Genomic DNA, 15,324 nt, shown 5'->3' with positions numbered 1-15,324 from the left:
CATGGGATCTTGTAGGTCTGAAATGCATTGGGAAACAACTAAAATGTCATTGATGGAAGACTTTGCTGAATCAGAGCCTACTTGCCATAGAACCCATTTGGAGGCCTATGAGATGGTGGTGATGACATTGAAGAAAGCATTCTTCTTTGACACCATAGCATTAAGCTGAATGTCATCCAGCCAAATGATCTAAGATGGTTAGAAGTTTATGGAACCCAAAATCAGAACCTCTAGAGGATGGAATGTTGTCTACTCACTGTGATTATTTTGCATAATTTTATTCTGATAAAACTTCTCTCATCATCCAATCTCAACTTGGACACCAGTTTGATTATAGATCAATTACCAGAGGTGTTGGAAACAACTGCTTGTCAAGGTTATATTATATGGAACATTTTGGATCTCTAACTCTGGCTGAAGTGGGCAAAAACATCACATAGACAAAAATTCCTCTTCTAGAAGTTCTAGAGGAACCTAATTTCAGTTTAGGAAACTGAGATTTATGTGTACCAGTTCCTAGACCAGAGGTTCCTTCTGTGTTTGGCTTCATCTCCCCAAAATAATTACCTATGGATAACAGGCATGTAAATAAATAAACCCATATCCTTAGCCAGCTATGTTTAATACATGTTACTGAACTGGAATTAATTTACAAATTCAGCACTATTACACTTGTGCTTTTAAAGACGTGGCTAATCTGTTATAGAACATAACTGTCTCATTTTAGGTGTTTATGTATACTATTCATCTTGTTTTTTCCTGTTCATCATACCCATTTCAAATGGATCTTTCACTCTTCAGTAGACTGTATTGTTGTTTGTTCCAACAGGGCAAAATACTTTTTGTATAGCTTCACTTTGTAATAATGTTCCAAACTCAGAGTATACAAACCTGCCCGCTGAGGTTACTGTTTAATGCATGTGACAAAATGGGTTCTGGCCCACAAAAACTTAAGCCACAGTAATTTTTGTTGTTGTTTTTGCCACAACAGACTAACACCACAACCCTTCTGGAAGGCATCCCTGCCAATAAATTTTTGAACAAATGGTGACACCTTTCGAGAAAACCAGGTACTGCACACTGGAATTGCACATCAACCCAAATTATTCTTTAATGGCAACTTAAGTCACTGAACACTGCTGATCAAATCTAAGAAATGGGCTCCTGGCTCTTTCACTCCTCATCACAGCAGTTGTGAATCAAGGCTTTGTCTCTTGGACCGCAATGTGCCTGAAGAAGGGTACTCAAAACGCTGCCAGCAATATCTTTAAACTAGTGGTTAGCCCTTTCACAAGCACCGTCCATTTGGGCATTGAAAAGAAACCCAACAACATATGGATTCTGATCCAACCCTTAAAAAAAATCTGACATCCCATAGTGCTGTCTGGTGAGGAATGGCGATGTGAAGCTAGCCCCTCCCCTCCGCCACAGAGGTCTATAAAATTATGCATGGTTTGGAGAGAGTGGACAGGGAGACGTTTTTCTCCCTCTCCCATAATACTAGAACACGAGGTCATCTGCTGAAGCTGGAGAGCGAGAGATTCAAAACAGATAAAAGGAAATATTTTTTCACACAACGCATAGTTAAATTGTGGAACTCCCTGCCCCAGGATGTGGTGATGGCTGCCAGCTTGGAGAGCTTTAAGAGGGGAGTGGACATATTCATGGAGGAGAGGGGTAGTCATGGTTATTAGTTAGAATGGATACTGGTCATGCTGCATACCTATTCTCTCAAGTATCAGAGGAGCATGCCTATTATTTTGGGTGCGGTGGAACACAGGCAGGATGGTGCTGCTGCAGTTGCCTTATTTGTGGGCTTCCTAGAGGCACCTGGTTGGCCACTGTGTGAACAGCCTGCTGGACTTGATGGGCCTTCGTCAGATCCAGCAGGGCCTTTCTTATGTTCTTATACAGCTTATTTGGGGCATTCCAGATTTTTGAAATTCCCTGACTGCTAGATCAGGCTGAGGAATGATGCACGTAACACACGAGACACACCATCCAGCCTGCTCATATGCACATATAAATTGATCAAGGCCCCACTCTGCTTATAAACACAGAAATGAGTGTGCAGCAAAAGGAGAAGGATCTTCATTGTGACTATTAGTAATGTGCACCTATTTTCACCACTATGATCTCTTGTGAGGACTCTACCCCCTGCTACACCTCTCTGAAGCAGGCATCCTTAAGGAGGTGCCCTCCCTCTCCTGTTACTCCTCCATAAGGACTTCACATGTCTTTTTTTCTGCTGCTGGGCGTCAGCCTTGCAACTCACCTTTCTGAGAGCTGAATGAATATGCCACAATCCAACAGTAATAAATTTGGTAGCTTGCAACACAAACTCTGCTGTAAGTAATGAATCAAGAGAATTGTGGTTTGCCTTCGCAGATGAGATGATAATAATTGGATCTGACTAAAGGAGCTTTGACTCTCAAAAGCGTATATCCCAAAAATCTTGTTGGTCTCTAAGGTGCTATTAGACTAAAATTTAACTCTTCTGCTGTAGACCAACACGGCTACCCTTCTGAAACTAATAACTGCAATATGTCTCTGTCCTGGTGGGCCCTACCTTAGGCAAAAAAATGGTCCCATCTCCATTTTATCTTTAAGTATTGGAGGGGAGATTATTCTACCTAAACCCTCCTTTAAATGAAGAAATAGTCCCATCTCCATTTTATATTTAGCCTGGCATGTTTGGGGGGGGGGGCTCTTGTTGTGTGTTGAGCGGGGAGTATGGAGAGGCTTGTGGCCCAAATGGCAGGAGTTGATTTTGATATCCTGGGACTTGCTTTAGAGAAAAAGGAAATGGAAGAGATGGGATTATTTCTGTCTTTAGCCATTTTTGTTTTTCTCTGTACATGGAGGGGGGTGGGGAGATAACGTTGGTTCCCTGAGTATGGAAACTGAGCTGATTCTGCTGTCCTGGACCCTACTTCAATTAAACAAACGTTCCCATATTTTCAGGCCCAAGTACCTGAGAAGGCAGTGTTTACTCTGGATTCAGATTCATATGGAGATTTGGGAGCCCTAGGGTTGCCATGTCCCTCTTCGCCACCAGCGGGAGGTTTTTGGTGCAGAGCCTAAGGAAGGCAGGGTTTAGGGAGGGGAGGGACTTCAATGCCATCGAGTCCAATTGTCAAAGCAGCCATTTTCTCCAGGTGAACTGATCTCTGTCGGCTGGCGATCAGTTGTAATAGCAAGAGATCTCCAACTAGTACCTGGAGGTTGGCAACCCTAGGGAGCTCAGAGTTAAAATCCTCACTAAGCCATGGAGCTCACTATGTGACCTTGGGCCAGTCACACACTCTCAACCTACCCTACCTCATAGTATAGTTGTGAGGAAAAGAGAGAGGAGGAGGAAGTATTCCCTTCCAGACACGAATGAAATGTTTACTTTAATTATCTCAGTGAAGAGTTCATGACATCAGGGTAGGACAATGAAGCTGGTAGGAGTTTGGAGACCATGTCCTATGAAGATAATTCACAGTGGGTAGCCGTGTTAGTCTGTCTGCAGTAGTAGAAAAGGGCAAGAGTCCAGTAGCACCTTAAAGACTCACAAAAATATTTTCTGGTAGGGTAGGAGCTTTCGTGAGCCACAGCTCACTTCTTCAGATATTTTTGTGAGTCTTTAAGGTGCTACTGGACTCTTGCCCTTTTCTACTACATGTCCTATGAGGAGAGGTTGAGGGAGTTGGGAATGCGTTGAAGAGATGCTTACAAGGTGATATGATTGCCACCTTATGATACCTAAAGGGATGCCATGGGGAGAATGGGGCAGATATGTTTTCAGTTGTGTTGGATGATAAGACTCAGACTAATTGGTATATTGGGCATATATAGGACTCGGGCTAATGGTGAAGTGTTTGACACTGGAACAGTCTCCCTCATGAGGTGGTGGATTCTACATCAATGGAGGTTTTAAAGGATCATTGGATACCAATGTGTCAATGATATTATAGTTGTAGTTCGTGCATTGGCAGAGGGTTGGACTAGATGATCCTGGAGGTCCCTCCCAAATTCAAAATTCAAAAACAAATCTTTCCTGTCATCTTACAGAATCCTCTTTCTTTGAGATTCAGACTATTATGAGTGATATAAAGGAAAGATCCTTATGGGAACAAGACATATTCTGGCCACTTAAAGAGCATATGTTTTCCATGTTCTTTTATAAATGCTCATTGGCTGTTCCCCCAAGGTCTTTTTCCAAAAAGATAGAAACGGAAAATAGCTGGCATGACTCTTCGTTCAGAACTGGGCCAATCTTCCCTTGAGGCAAGGGCTTGGTTACTAGCATTTAGGTCAGGGGGTCAAACGTAAGGCCCACATGCCGTATCTGGCCCCTTGAGAACTCTTATCCAGCCCATGTACCAGCTGAGGTGGCCACCCCTCCCCCCACTCTTGATCTGGGCTGGTAAGGCATGGCCCGGCCCAACCAAGTGGCTTTTATGTCATATCCAGCCCTTGCAACAATTGAATTCGACACTCCTGATTTAGATTGTTCATCAAGTCGTATTTGGCACTCCTGAAAGAGGACTGCTATAGGTCAATATGGTTTAAGACTGCCTTTGAAAAACTCCTGGCTCTCGGTGTTAACCTGGACACTATGCAGGCCTGGGCCTTCATGCAGCATTTGCTTTGGTGAGAAATCATGTATGATTAATTAATCACCAAAGCTCTGCTTTTAGAGCACACCTCACCTGTTCATCCCAAGTTTTTGGTATCCCCCCTCCGATATCTCTTCCCTCCTATACCTATCTGTTGACCTCTAAAAGTCTGTTAAGAGCATTCATTCTGGGCAGACTAAACGCCCACTCCTTGGCAGTTATGAGGGGAAGGTTCATACCTTTACCTTATTCCGAACAAATCTGCCCCTGATCCTTAGGTAACATCAACACAATTGCTCACATTCTTTAAGAGTGTCCTTTGTATGCTAATCTCAGGCGCTGCTATAGTTCACCATGTTTGCCAGTTTATTCTGATATATATCCTTATGACCTAGTTACATATCTAATTGCTGACAGGGATCCAAAAAGAGCTCCAGCAGTTGCAACAAATGTTTACACCTTTTGTCTATTGGTTGGTAAGTGATTAACAGCCAACTACTCACTGCTCAAGATCAATGTATCACAGAGCTTCTATTGGATAAAAGGAAAGGAGAATAATTAAAAGCACCTCTGAGCCTGGATTCACTGATAGCAGTGCGTATGCCATCCCCACATAATCCATAAAGTGAGGGGATAGTTTTGAACCTGGAAGAAGAAAGGAGGAGTTTAAAACAACAACAGGGAAGTCCAACGTTGGGGACAGGAGGGCACAGAACTACGTTGGTGTTTCTCCCTGATGAAGGCGGCTGTTCTACATTCCTCTCCTACGCATATCTACGCAGAAACAAGCTCCACATAAATCCCACTGGACTCAAAGAAGGACTGGCATTTTAAAGGGCTGCTCAATAACTGAGCCTCTGAAAAGATGGAATCTTTTAAAAAATGTCATGCAATGGGACAGGTGAGTGGAGAGAGTGGTGACATTCATCACCGTGATGTTAGAGGCACAAATAAATACCCCTGCTGCTTGCCCAACCACCTTTTCACAATTGGTGCATGGGGTGGGGGGAGGATGAGAAACTGCATTTCCTCAATAACAATACAGGGAGGGTGGAGGGCTAGGAAAGTATAATTTTCTCCCAACCCTGGGAAGGATGTTTTAGTTATTTACCTTTTACAAAATTCATGCACTACCTTTCTGTCCTCATAAGGGCCACCAAGGCAGTTACAAGCGACCACAGCTGCACATTAACTGGACAAGACAATTGCCTGGGACAGCCCTTGCTTTCTGTGGGTTAGATCCAGCCAACTTTTTTAAATCTCACCCAGTTCCCCTCCTTTTTACAGCTCCCATTGCACATGGCTTTTGTACATGCAGGTCCCAGGACCTCCAGCGCAGCCTTTGCTGATGGTCAAAACAGACACATCCTTTGTTTTTTTACCAGCAGAAAAACCGGTTGGATCCAACCAATTGTGCCCAACCTGCCTGCTCCTCTTGATAGCGCTCTCTCCCCTTAGGCTCTAGGTCCATAGCAGAAATTCCTTATTTTCCTCAGAAGCCTGCAAGAGAGGGTTCTGTCATCTTCATTCTACAGATACAGATATGATACTGAGAGATAGTGATCTGAATCAGGCCACCCAGCGATTCCACGGCAGAAGCCAAACCAAAACCAGCTGAGAGAATCTTTTAGCTGTTCCATGGCCTCCTTTGCATAGTTGGTTGCTACTGCTTTGATGTTTTCAAAATGCAGATCCTAACAAAAACTATTGTTAATAATCACATACTTTTCTGCTAAGGAATGCCGAGCTGCACAGAATACTGCATGAAGCTGTAATAGGAAATGAGGAAGAATTCACTAGGTGATCCTCAGCAGAAGAGTTGAGAGCCACTGTGGTGTAGCAGTTAGAGGGTTGGACTAGGATCTGGAAAATCCAGGTCTGAGTACCCATTCTGCCATGGAAGCTCACTGGGTAACCTTAGGCCAGTCACTCTCTCAGCCTAACCTACCTCACAGGGTTATGAGGATAAAAAGGAGAATGTGTTGGGGGAAAAGTGGGTTGTAAGTCAATAAATATCCATCATCACCTGTCCCATCCCATCTGCAACATTTGCAAAGAGCTTTGGCAAACTCCTTAAACTCTCTAGTAATGCTGTTCTTCTCCCAATCAGCCACTTCTGAAACCATTACAGTGAGAAAACACAACACTGCTGCCCAGATTATTCAATCTTCAATCCAGGAAGGCCCATCAGCCTACGGATCATGCCTGCTACCCATCCTAAATCAATCATCTACAACCAGGCCCAGCTGCTGTCTCCATCATTCTGATACTTTTGGGTACCCTCCTTCCTCCACAGAAAGTTTGAGCTATCCTGACAGGCTTGCCATTTGCCTGCTGCCTGAAGAAGAACCCTTGCCAGCATTCCACTGTCAATGTTCTCCTCTCTGAAGGAGTTCTCACTTGGCAGGCTCTGTTCCCCTTTCCTTTTGTGAACAACCTCAATGCAGAATTTCATTTATTTATGTTTCAATTTATACCCCGCCCTCAACCCACTAGCCGAAGCTCAGCTCAGGGTGGCTAAAATTAATAAATAGAATACCGGTAAATATCACACACGCTGAGCCTTAGGTCTGAAACTGGATGTAGGCCTGCTTCGTAATACAATGACACAAAGCCCCCTCAATTTCGGTTGTTACCATCACCAGATGCTTAGCTGTGGCTGAGTTGCCTTGTTCATGCATGTGTACTCTTCATGCTGAGTGATGTAGAGCCAAGACCTCGTGAAGTTAGGGCTGTTTTATCAAGCCAGGATGCTCTTCTGAGGTAGTGCATTTCAGGGCCTCTCTTCTCTTGCACCTTCATTGAACTTGGACTATTCTCAATGCCCAGCCTACTAGGAGCGGTACATTGTTAAGCATTCGCAAATCTAGCAATTTAATTTTCAGTATGGTATACTTACAGGGTTTATGTCCTTATTATCCATCTCCCCCCCCCACACACACACACACCCCGGGGTAATGCATAGCTGAAGGGGATGCCTCATGCCATTGAGTTATTCCAACATGTCTTTCTATCCAAGAACTGTTGGCTTCACCGCTTCAGGTACAGTTTACTGCAAGGTACAGTTTACACCACTGAAAAGGTTTTCAGTTCTGTCACAGAAGGAGACATGGTCCCTAAACAAATGGGGAAATGCCACTTACAAGCCAGAAGTTACTACCCACATGATCCCTGTGGTGCAAGCCTTACCTTTGGCCCAGGCCTGATGGTCCTGTCCAAGTCTTATCCCACTTGAGTGCCAAATATGAGCATTAGTATGGGGTATAAATACATAAAGAAAATATGCACAACATACCACCACCAAAACCAGCCATTAGCAGCCCTACACTATCCACTTCCTGTGACATTGGTTTCAGCTTCTTACTGGCAATAATTATAGATAGTTCACTGTTACAGCACTTATTATTGTGCAGTGTGGATCAGGTGATGGTCATGCTGCTGATTCTTCTCACACTTCTGTGATTTTGCAGAAGCCTTAGGCAATTTCCACTGTCCTGCCCATTCTACAGATTATACCATTTTATTGTATGGCTTTTCAGTTTTGTAATTCTGTTTGTTTTTCCAGTGCATTTTAAAATTTTGAAACCGTTCTTATTGCATTTTACACATGTTGTTTTTGTTACATATACATTGTTTTATACTGCTCCTATTGTACTGTTTAATACAGACAGGCAGATACGGACGGACGGATATAGTTCCCCAAAGGCCAATCTCTCTGCACATACCCCCATGCACCAGTTAACAGTTCTCTGGCTGCTGCCTTCTGATCACCCCACCCCCTCCACACACTAGAGCCCTTTCCTTTTCAGCAGTGGCTCCTGCTTTATGGAACTGGGTCCTGAGGTAGGGCTGGGCTACGTGTACACATTTTATTTAAGAATTAAAATTCTGCCACCTCCCCAAGGTGGATAATACAGCATTTTTAGTAGTTTGCATAATTTATTCTGACTTTGCTACTCATGGGGTAGGCTACAGAGCTATGGAAGGCCCAGAAGCTTTACCTACAACCACTAGAAATCTTATTCAACCACCTTGAAGTTTCAGTGGATATTATGCACATGCTTTCAAATGCCATCTTTACAGTCATAAGGGCTACAAAAGGACATTGCCAGTTGGGATGCTATCTGAATCAGGTATGACAGAATTACCTTTTTTAAAAGCCCGTTCCTTTCAGGGGTTTACCAATGCGAACCAAGTTGATTCTTCTGAGATCCAGCAAACATAGCTGCTAATGAGATGCTCTATCCAAGTCAGCAGCACAGAGGAGGCACTTTGATGTCAGTTTTCAATTTACTCCAGTGGAACAGTGAGGCACCGCAGGCATTATTGAAGGGGTGGCATTCATTTCTGATCCTTGCTAGGCTTACACTGGCAGCAGGCCTTTTCCTCAAATGTGCTGCTGAGAGCATTTCCAGCCCCTGCTCTCAATGTAAAAAGCACACTCACAGACGGGGAACTCCTACACTTTAACTTTGATGTTTCTGCCAAGATTTTACTACTGCTCAAGTTGTGGATTACTGTGATCTCTCTTGCATTGCGGTTTCTGCAGACTAGCAGCTGATAATTGTGTGTGGGGGAAAGAAACAACACTGACCATTTTTGGTAAATTGATAAAAGTATTACATTGGTAAATGCTTTATGCTCTATAGTGGGCCCCTTCCTTTTATATCATCTATGGGTGGCCTCATCCTGTTCACATGGATCAGGTAAACCTTATTATTTACAGCTCAGTATAAAATAAAAATGTTTTAAATGAGGACACATCCCTTTTTTGTGACACTAAAGATATCCTGATCTGGGGTTTCCATCCTTTGGGCTAGGACACTCTGTTGGGTATTACCTGGCAGCTCCACAAACTCTGCTAAGATATCTGAAGAAGTGAGCTGTAACTCACAAAAGCTCTACCGTGCCAGACATTCTGTTAAGTCTTTAAGGTGCTACTGGACTCTTGCTCTTTTCTACTGCTACAGACAAACACTGCTAGCGTGGTGTAGTGGTTAAGAACGGTGGTTTGGAGCGGTGGAGTCTGATCTGGAGAACCGGGTTTGCTTCCCCACTCCTCCACATGAGCGGCGGAGGCTAATCTGGTGAACTGGATTTGTTTCCCCACTCCTACACACGAAGTCAGCTGGGTGACCTTGGGCTAGTCACGCTCTCTCAGTCTCACCTACCTCACAGGGTGTCTGTTGTGGGGAGGGGAAGGGAGGGTGATTGTAAGCCGGTTTGATTCTCCCTTAAGTGGCAGAGAAAGTCAGCATATAAAGACCAACTCTTCTTCTTCTACCCATCGTGATCTGTCTGTTAAGATGGAAAGACACATTTGATTTAATTTATTAATATCCCACTTTTCTCTGCAGTTGGGACTCAAAGCAGCTTAGAATATCATTAGCCTTCTCTCCATTTTCCTCACAACAATCTTGTGAGATAGCCCATGATGAGAGTGTGTAATAAGCCCAAGGTCACCCAGTGAGCTTCCGTGATAGAAATGGGGTTTTGAACCCAGGACCTAGTGTGCCAGTATACCCACTACGCCATACCAGTGCAGTAGTAAATCTTGGCAAAAAACAACAACAGATGTGTTGAACACGACCATGCAACATTATCAAGATGAACTTACCCGGCTTCCTCCATCCTTGAACTGGAGTTCAGCAACATCTTTCTACTCTGGAATAGTACATTTAGTGTTGCCTTGAGATCAGAAAAACTAGTGACTACAGCGCTTGCACAAATATGTAAGATTTCAACATTGCTCCAGACCAACATTTTAATATGGATCAAGGCATCTCTGGGGACCAAGCTTCACAAGACACTGGGCAGCCATGAGGGCATTTAATAGTAAAACCCAGCCACAAGGAGCCCAGTTTGAAGGTAGGGGGAGAGAGGGAGACACTGGGACCTGGAGAGGTTTAACCCTCCTCCCCATTTTCCCTGATGAAAATCCAACCCTCCCAAAGAACTTTTAGCCACAGTGCGGAAAACAGACAGGTTTGATAACTGCTTTTCCCTTTGTTGAAACAAATGGAGTGCAGAAGAGATTTCTACCAGGAAAACATCACACGGCAGGAAACTGTAAACAGCTCTTGGTCTTTTCAACTTTATTGTGTCCAAGGATCAAATGACTGATGCCTACCTTCACATAGTTCTCTCATTCTTTGTGTCATTTTGAATAAGCTTGTGTTTTGAGTTGAATTTTGACAAATATTCCTATCAAGAAATTGAAATTTGACAGCCTGTTAAAAACTCCACATTGAATGCCTCAAGGTGCCTTCTTAAGTACAATGAACTAACACTGGGCCTTAGCAGCAACCTCTGTGAATGTTAGCATACAAAATTAGAGGGATGCAGGGCCAGCGTGGTACAGTGGATAGTGTTTTGGACTTAATCCACAGAAGCCTTGGTTCAATTTGCTGCTTATCCTGGGTGACCCTGAGCAGTCATTCTCTTTCATTCTAACCTACCTCATTGGGTTGTCTGGAAGGATAAAAGTGGGACAATTCTCATTTATGCTGCCTTGATCTCATTAAAGGAAGGAAAGGATAAATGTGACTAAATTAAAAATAGGATCAAGAAGAAACCCAGCTACTGGAGTGAGAGAAGCCCAGACTGTGGTTTCTTGGTTGTCCAATCCCCAACAGTTGACTGGTCTGTCACATTCATGCTGATGCATCTTGCGCTCATTGTCTTGGCCTAGCTGCATGAGCATATCCTAGTAGACAGGGATGTGAGAGAGCTAGGTCACTTGAAACGTGGTGGTGTAGAAGTCAACCACAGTCAGACACATGTGCCCCACAGCTAGGTGTCTAGCAGTTTATTATATACACATATAACTTTATACACAATTGGAGAGCCAAGGGTGCAGAGTGTATGAGTACAGATACTGATATTTCTCATGCACAAAAGCTTGACTTGGCCCAACAAAATGGCACTGAAACTGAAAAAATATACAAGAAATTTGAAATGTGATGCTGCATCTGTCCCAGAAAAGTCAAGAGGGACAAGCTGGGAACCCTTCTCCTTTAGGGTGCAACTGTGTTCCCTGATCACCGCAACACTTCTTCCCTTTCAAGCAGTTCTCATAGAGACCATTTTGCTCCTAGACTTTTTGAAGTATAAAAAAACAAACATTTTACTCCTGAGATAAGCATGCAATAATAGTACAAATACAACTAAAGTCTGAACTTGACTAGGATGACTCTTTCCAGACTTAAATGTAAGACAAGCAAAATACATACACCTGGAGCCCATCTCTCTCTCTCCTTCCACCCTCAGAAGTAGTCCATGAAAACAAAAATTGCCTCTCCCGTTAAATCCAAGAGTTAATGTTTTGCGGAGACCCATTTACAGCAAGCAGTGAAGCAGGTCCTTGCATTGGTGTAGAGCAGCATATGCCCATGGACTGAACTCCCACATTACATACCAATAGCAGCAGAGTGTATAGACAGGCGCACTCCAAGGGCTCATGGCAAGTTGCTGGTGTTGTTCTCAGTGAGATATTGGCTAGCTAAAGTTCCTCCCCCCAGCAGGTACTATTGTCATTGGCTTTCTAAAACTGTACCAGCTAACTCAGCCCAACAGGCAGACAAATGGGCACTGAAATGATTTGGTCCTTTGTGATGGACAGGATCTGTATGGAAAAACAGATGCAGGCATGTAGGCAGGACTACAGACATTAGAGCTGACAGTCTCTTCACTAGTTTTCAACAGAAGCCAAGTTCTGTACAGTGCAGAAACAGATATGGCAAGTAAAATTTAGCCAGCAACTCCCTCCTAGGCCACACAGAAGGCTTTCTTTGGAGTCATCGGACTGAACATCATCCCTAGTGCAACACTCCATCCTTCACAGGGTCGTATCGGAACTGGTATGTCTGATAGATCATACAGCAGGTCCAGGCTATGAAGGTGCTAGTAAAGAGAAGGTGGCTCCTGTTCCAGCTGAAAGGGCAAAATCGGTTATTAACAAAAAGCACAGTGCAGTAGTAACCTCTAGCGGAGGATGGGAAGAAAAGTTTAAGGCAGCAGTTGCCACCTCCAATACAAAAGGAATAGAGACTACAGTCCTCCTCTGGTGTGCTCTTAAATACAAGGGTATTTAATCTGGAAACCCTCCTTCCTGGACCTTATTTGTAAAATAAGGGAACCCCTTCTGGGTTCATACACCAAAGCTAGCAGTTCCTATGTATTGCTAGAGAGATAGCTGGCTATGTATTCCAAAAGGCTGAGAAGCTGATTGACCATCTACATGAAGGCAACAACAAAATACATGCAAAGTTCTGCTACAGGAATCCACACATCTGGACATAAAGTGTCGGCAAGCTGTAAAGGGCAACAAACAGGCTGTGCTGATCCAGCAGGAACAGACTTGAAAGATTACTTACAGAAGCCTCCAAAAGAGGGTCTGAATGAATAAATGCATGCAGAATGGCTTTGCTGGGCAGCACCCCCTTTACTAAAAAGTATGCTCTGGGGCTCTCATTACCCTCAGAGCCATTTCAACACAGGACTTATTATACTCCTGCCGTCTTCTGATGAGCTAAGAATTACACTAAAAAACCTCTTAACAGCCTCATTAGAGCTATAACAGCAAGGAGTCAAGTGGCTTTACTTTTAACTTTGTCGTTCAAAATTAACCAAATGTCATCTTGAGCAAACTAGTTCTTTTGCAAACTGGCTCTAGGTAACATGAAACACCGCTGCCAGTTCTATGGCAACACACCCACAGGCATAAGATACCCAACAACCATCTTGAAGGATTTTACTTTAGTTAATGAGGTAGAACCAAGGAGAGAAGGGCAGATTTTCATAAATGTGACCGATGGCAGCCACCTGGATAACAATGAGACCGACTGCAACATTAACAACAAATGCTGGGTCCTGACTTAGCAAGTTATGTTCTTACAACAAAATGGAGTGGGACACAGAGCGCTATACAAAAGCCATAGGATAAGCTAGCTTTGCTTTGGGCAGACTGAGTTCCCTTTGTTTCAAGGCAGAAGAGGCTGCCAGTGAGTGTACTTGCACATCACTGATATCTTTCTCTCTGGCAATCAAATAAGTTGGAAACATGTACAACAATGAAGAATTGCAAACTATACTATCTGTTTGGAAGAATTCCATACATCATTTCTGTACCGACTGAACCCTGTATGTCACTGCATACATTCACTATATCTCTCAAATGTGAAGAGAGCTACTGAAGACAAATAAACTGCTTTCTACCTTACGAACTGCACCCATTTCTGTTGGTGCATTTTAGAAGACATGTTCACAGTGCAGAGCTGCTTTCTATCCAAGGCAAATGTCAAGCTGCAGAAACTGATTCTGATGCGCACCCAACAGGACGGCTCGGAACTATCAAGATAAGATCCGGTTGAATTCATGTGCCCTGACAGTATATTACTTTCCAAACAAGCCCTACAGATATTTCCTTATGCAGTTTTGCCAGTACGTCACAATTCCTGCTACTCTAGTACTGACAGGCTGCCTGTACTCATGCTTCCCCCTCCATCAAGTACATACCCCTTCCACAATGTTCTGTAAGAGGCTATGTATGGGTACATGTCTAGCAAGAACTCTAATTATACAAACTGGTTGGTTTCATTGGTGCTCAGTCTGGTTGAAAGCAAACCACTAATGATAAAACCCAAACCCTTTCAGACATGCAAGGTATTCAGATTCAAAGAACAGTCAGAACCATGTCCTTTTCCTTACCCTGAAGTTAAAAAACCAAACAAACGTGGAAGGCTTATTGCTGTTGAACAAAACTGTGCTTAGTAGTTATGCTGTCTGAAAATTAACCACATTGCTACAATACTGAAAAACTCACATCCTTTAATATTTTTGGTTCCTTATAGAGCTTAAACAGAATTACTAGCTTTATAAAAACAAAACCTGACAACAAGAAAAATATGCTATTTACAAGATCTGGAACTTATGAAAAGGGTTGAATGGTCCAGAGAGTTTTTTTGTTTTTTTTTAGGATTATAAAACAAGGCAAGCACTAGAACAGGAAGGAAACTTTGTACAGTGTTTGTCTATATTCTTCTCCTTGTTACTGAAGTGATGGAGGGATTAACTGAAGTGATGGAGGGATTAAGAATTCTGTACAGTCCAAACCCTTCATGGCAATCCTGAAGGAAGCTGCTCAACTGAAATAATCATACTTAATATGAGGCTTTCAAAAGCAAGGCTCAATAGAGTCTAGCAGCACTGTGCGGGCTCTAGCTTTTCCCTGCAATTCTGGGAATCAAAGGTAATGCTGGAAAAACTGCACTGCCTTGTGTAAAATGTCGCTTATTATAGTAGCTTCACCTAGAGGGAGCAAGATCTTAGACTAGTACTGGATTGGTCGATACAGAGATGGTTCTTCCACCAGGCTTACAAAACGTGCAGAATGGGGTTAGCAAGCTTTGCTACTGCAGACACATACTGGCACTAGCTAAACCCCCTACCAGCAGCAGCTTGATGAAAGTCAAAAATACTTTCAAAAACTGACCTACGAAGGCCATACCACCCAAAAAGGAGGCACAGAATCAGCACACCAATGAGCCTTCTCATCCTATCTTAAGAGCATCCAGCATAAGACAGCTGTCCTCAATCTTAATGCCTTGATATTGGTGCTCTATGGTAGCGACTCTCTTCCCAATACACAGCATTTCGAAGAGGCCCAGTGCATTCTGTCTATGGTAGGGCTGTCTCTAACCAGGAGGGGGCAGCTTCCGGG

This window comes from Euleptes europaea, chromosome 1 (assembly GCF_029931775.1).
Source record: "Euleptes europaea isolate rEulEur1 chromosome 1, rEulEur1.hap1, whole genome shotgun sequence".
Classification (NCBI taxonomy): Eukaryota; Metazoa; Chordata; class Lepidosauria; order Squamata; family Sphaerodactylidae; genus Euleptes; species Euleptes europaea.
The sequence above is the reverse complement of the archived record's forward strand: the minus strand, read 5'-3'. Positions refer to the sequence as shown.